The sequence below is a fragment of the Prionailurus viverrinus genome, chromosome D4, assembly GCF_022837055.1.
Source record: "Prionailurus viverrinus isolate Anna chromosome D4, UM_Priviv_1.0, whole genome shotgun sequence".
Lineage (NCBI taxonomy): Eukaryota > Metazoa > Chordata > Mammalia > Carnivora > Felidae > Prionailurus > Prionailurus viverrinus.
In genome coordinates, this window is record NC_062573.1 from 41184519 (window position 1) to 41190327 (window position 5809).

Consider the following 5809-nt stretch of genomic DNA (forward strand, 5'->3'; position numbering starts at 1 on the left):
GACTATAGATTTACATGTTTATTTCCTCACCAGACTACGTGGACTGTGCATTGTTAAGGGCAAATACTACATGTTAGCCATTCTGTTAACCATCTTACCCTCTTTCCAGTACATAGTAAGCATTTTAAAAGTGAAGAAAGTGAGAAACCAGTGACTTGCCTAAGAATACACTGTGAAGTTATGAATAGCATCAGGGTTAAAATTCTTGTCAATATATTTCTAGTGTGGACTTATCCTTCCATCTAGTCTCCCCCTACACATCTTATACACAGTGCCCACATTTTCACATGCATACACATACATGTGTGCATTTACACCAACACATCCATACACTCTCCAAAAGTTTTAATGTGGATACTTTAGAATTATATAAAGGCAAACAGACATTTCAACATATTTGCATGAACTAACAAAATAGTCACAGACAGATATAAACACATGCTCATAAGAAACAATAAAAACTGGAGATTAAAAAAAAATCCAGGGGCGCCTGGATGGCTCAGTCGGTTAAGCATCCGACTTTGGCTCAGGTCATGATCTCACAGTTTGTGAGTTTGAGCCCCGCTTCGGGCTCGGTGCTGACAGCTCAGAGCCTGGAGCCTGCTTCAGATTCTGTATCTCCCCGTCTCTCGGCCCCTCCCATGCTCATGCTCTGTCTCTTTCTGTCTCTCAATAATAAATAAACATAAATAAATAAATAAATAAATATCCAGAAAAGTCCCCAGGAAGAGCTGAGATCAAGTTACAAGGGCTTCAAATGCCATACCAAATGCAGTGTATCAGGGGAAGATTCAAATAAGGATTTCAGAGACAAAAGAATAAATATAGGTAAGATTGAGGCCAGAGTCAAAGCACAACAGGAATAAGAAAAATGTGATCCTAAGATAACGCCATTTATTTGATGCTCACTGTGCGCTCTGACACACACAGAAGTGGGGCTAAACAAGTTGGGACTACCTTAACTGGCAAGGGCTTATCGAACTTTATTTTTCTCTATCCTGCAAACCTCAGTGTAGACACGGAAGTTTTCATGGCTGCTTCCATCTCAGACGATGGAAGGGATACTTAAAGAAGCACTATTTGCTGATCGCGCTTGCAAAATCCTAGATAGAGATGGATATGGAAATTATTAGTTAAAATGGTATCTCCTGACAAACCTCAATGACCCTCCAGCCCTGGCTGAGACAGGTCAGAAGGACCCATTCTCTCCATTACCACCACTGTTTCTGTCTAGCATTGTTAGGGTACCGCATGTGAGAAGACTCTTAAGCAAAGCGCTTATGCATAAATGATGTTTTTCCGGCTTGAATCTTAGTTGCTCTTTCTCAGTAGGATATTTTAGTAATACACGCAAAACTGAGGGGATAATAATAGCTCGCCTTTGTTAAGCACTTACTAGAAGCCAAAGTGACTTGATTTTTTTTTTTTTTTGGACACATAATCTGTAACTGTTTTGTCTGTTTTTTAAAACCTGAGCTCGTATTGATAATTCCAATTCAAATTCAGGAGCCCAAACTCACCATCCTCTAATACCTTACTGCAGGCCGAGAAATCTAAGAACTCAGCAACATAACATAATTCATTCATTTTGTTCCATCAAACACATACAATAGTCTCAGAATAACACTAACACCACACCTATAATATAATTACTGAAAAGAGTTTAAGAGGGTTTTTTTTAACGTTTTTATTTATTTTTGAGACAGAGCATGAACGGGGGGTCAGAGAGAGGGAGACACAGAATCCGAAACAGGCTCCAGGCTGAGCCACGCAGGCGCCCCAAGAGTTTTTATTCTACTGTTTCCACTCTTAGGATGTACAGGTGAATTACATATCTTACATCGCTTGAAATGACTTCTTTCTGTGTGATCATGCCGCCAAATTGAATGATAGGCTTGTTTATCTCATTGGAGGAGTTTCATTTTATGGATTGCTTGTATACATAATTTTGTTGTCAAATTATTCAAAACATGTATATGGTTCCAGAGTCAAATCTACAAATCAATTAAACTCAGAGAAGTCTAGCTTCCTCTCAAGACTCACTATCCATTTTATTCCTCTAATATGCAACTGTATTTTTTCCCCAACAGAAAACTGCTGCTTTTGGCTTTGTATTTTTATTCTTTTAAAAAAGGTAATATCTTCTCCACACAGAGATGCACCCTTGAATTCTTCCCTTCGTTGGATAAACCTTAGATTATTATACACATCTTTGTACATCTTATTTTATTAACCTTCTACACCCGATTTCCCAAAATGGGCAAAATAGGTATTTAACTCCTATTAATGGGTCAATGTGGGAATCAGATGAAATAATGTGCAAAGAGAAGCAAGCCTAATTGCCATATAATAGTCATTTGGTTACTGTTGGTAAAAGTTGAATACGGAAGGAGACCGTATTTTTGACATGGCGTATGAAAAATCGGAAGAGATAAGCAGTAACTTTGTCTTCATATTTGGTGTGTGGTCTTGACAAGCCTGACAAGGGCTACAGGGTATAGGCCCATCTGGTAAAATTGAAAATTCTCAGGAAGCAATCCATCCAAGTGTGGCTTTTACAAACTGCATGGAAGTACATCAAAAGGCTAGAGAAGAATTTTCTGTGTCTAGTTTCTGCAGTACTTGCTCTGGCCAAATCATAATCTTTAATCTGTCAAGACGTGCATCACGAAGAGTCATCAGACTAGAGCTGATTTCTTGGCAATAAGATGAATCTTATTTTCAGATAAGAATGCTTTTATCCTACAGACATCGCATTCTCTACTTGCCTCAGCATTTCATTTGAAGAGTTCAGAGCACCCATATTTCTCATACAGCAGAAGAAAGGAAAGTCCAAAGGATGGAAGGAAGGGAGAAATGGAGGGAAGATAGGAAAGAGGGGAACAGAGGAAGGTAGACGGAAGAGAGGCACGGGGAAATTTATCAGTTACTCACTGTGGTCAACATATCTCATTCATTCCTAGATTGGCTAAATAATGATTATTGTGGGCTTACTCTGAGTCAGATACTAAATCAGATATTACAGACACACCAGCAACGTGATAAACATGGTCCCTACCCTCAAATTGCTCATATTCTAGTGCTGACCACACACATGAGACAAAATGAACAGGTTATGTCATCATCCCTTCCAAAACCTTCTTGCAATTTTGTTATAATAATCGAAATAAAAGTAATATTACCGTGGTTTTGAGGCCACACTTTACCTGGTCCCTGCTTAATCCACTGACATCGTCACTTATTGCTCTGTCATTCCACCCACTCCAGACATACTGGTCTCGTAGACACAAACACATCAGTCTCATTTCCCACTCAGTGTCTTTGCATTTGCCCCTTGCTTCTTCCTTGCACGCTCGTTCTCTAGATATTTACATACAACACTTACTCGCTTCTGTGGTAAGCATAATAATGGACCCCATCTTAGAAGATGTCCGTGTCCTGATCCCTGGACCCTGGGAATATGTTATGATCCAGGGCAAAGGGGCTTTGAAAATCTGAGTAGTATTAAAGGACTTGAGATGGAGAGTTTGTCAGAGAAAGCTAGGATGATGGAGGAAGGTAAGAAAAAGGTGATGTGATAAGACTTGATCCATTCACTTCGAAGATAGAAGAAAGGAGCCCTGTGCTAAACATGTGGACAGCCTCTAGAATATGAAAACAATGGGGAGACAAATTCCTCTGTGGGGTCTTCAGAGGTATGAAAGTCACCTGACACTAATTTTATCCCAACGACACCCATGTCAGACTTCTGACCTACAGGACTGTGAGATTCTGTGTTGTTCTAGGCCACTAAATTTGTGGTAATTTGTTATAGCAGTAATAGAAAACTGACAAAACTTTATTTAGGTCTCTGGAAAACATCACCTCCTTAAACAGGCCTTTTGTAATATATCTATCTACAACAATCTTTATTCTATTACTCTCTAACAATTTGTGCCTCTATTTTCCTTCTTCTTCTTCTTCTTCTTCTTCTTCTTCTTCTTGGAAATTTTATTTATTTGAGAAAGAGAGAGAAGGTGCAAGCACTAGCAGGGGAGGGGCAGAAGAGAGGGAAAGGGTGAATCCAAAGCACGCATGAGCAGGGGAGGGGCAGAAAGAGAGGAAGAGAAAGAGAATCTAAAGCAGGCTCCACACTGTCAGAACCCAGCCCGACATGGGGCTCGATTTCTCGAACCCCAAGATCATGACCTGAGCCAAAGAAATCAAGAGCTGGACACATAAGTGACTGAGCCACCCAGGCACTGTGCCCCCTGCTTTTCTTCTTAATGACTAGCATTACTTAAGATTATATGATCTGTTGCCTTTCTCTCTCCTGGCCATCGTGGCAGCTGCTTTTGGTTGGGTCCCTCCCGCACCAAAGGCAGGAAGATGGTGGCTGCAAAGAAGACGAAAAAGTCACCGGAGTCCATCAACTCTAGGCTCCAACTCGTTATGAAAAGCGGAAAGTACATGCTGGGGTACAAGCAGACTATGAAAATGATTAGACATGGCAGAGCGAAACTGGTCATCCTTGCCAACAACTGCCCAGCCTTGAGGAAAGCTGAAATAGAAAACTACGCCATGTCGGCCAAAACTGGTGTTCATCACGACAGTAGAAATGCTACTGAATTGGGCCCAGCATGTGAGAAATACTACAGAGTGTGCATACTGACGATTATTGATCCAGATGAGTCTGGTATCAGTCGAAGCACCAGTCGCCAGAACAGACTGGTGAAAAGTAAATCACGCAGAATTTTTCTTTAATAAGACCAGAGCTTGTTTTAAAACAAAACAAAATTGGGGTGCCTGGGTGGCGCAGTCGGTTAAGCGTCCGACTTCAGCCAGGTCACGATCTCCCGGTCGGAAGTTCGAGCCCCCCGTCAGGCTCTGGGCTGATGGCTCAGAGCCTGGAGCCAGTTTCCGATTCTGTGTCTCCCTCTCTCTCTGCCCCTCCCCCATTCATGCCCTGTCTCTCTCTGTCCCAAAAATAAATAAACGTTGAAAAAAAAATTTAAAAAAAAACAAAACAAAACAAAATTATATTATTTGTTTATTGTTTTTCTCTGTCTTCAGCAACATAAGCTCAATGAAGGTGGTGAATTTGTTCATGATTCTGGACGCCACCCACAATCTTGAACAACGTCATGCACATGCTAAATGGCACTCAAAATAACATTGCACGAATGAATGAATGAATGAATGAATTTCAATTACATAAGGATGAGTGCCAGGTACTCTAGTGGTGTATAACAAGATAAACCACCTTGTCCGAAGGTTCCACAAAAGTGTCTCGGGGTTCAGTAAGTTTTAAACTGCTTTGAGTATTTTAATTATGTATTTATAAGCTATCCTCCACAATGGATTATTAAGCTAATGACAGGGACTTGGTTTTATCTGTCCCTGTATCCCCTGCCCACAGTAGGCTGTGAGGAAATGCTTGTTAAATGAATGTGCACTTGCTTGACAATTTTTGAGGCAGTGACAGAGGACGTTGATAAATGTTTATGTTTCAGCTGAACATTACTACCTTAATAATGGATGAAATAGCTATGCTGTTTTCTGCTACTGATGATGAGACATAAGCTGGTTGAAAAAGGACATTTTTCCAGAATGGACAAACACATCATTATATCAATGTTAATACGGAAAGAGAGAGAGAGAGAGAGAGAGAGAGAGAGAGAAAACACCCAATTCAGACAAGCACTCATTTTTTTCTCTTGAAAACAACACCAAAGTTATTAGTTTCAATATTTTTTCAAAGAAGGAATCCAAGTTTTTCATAAAAGACCAAGAAGTAAAATTAGGTGTGTTAAGGCCACACTGAACGCAT

General features: G+C 40.3%; 1 pseudogene; it reads left to right on the forward strand.

The window, feature by feature from the left end:
* Positions 1 to 4368: 4368 nt before the first annotated feature.
* LOC125150833 (60S ribosomal protein L30-like) lies at positions 4369 to 4721 on the forward strand (annotated as a pseudogene).
* The last annotated feature ends 1088 nt before the right edge of the window (positions 4722 to 5809 follow it).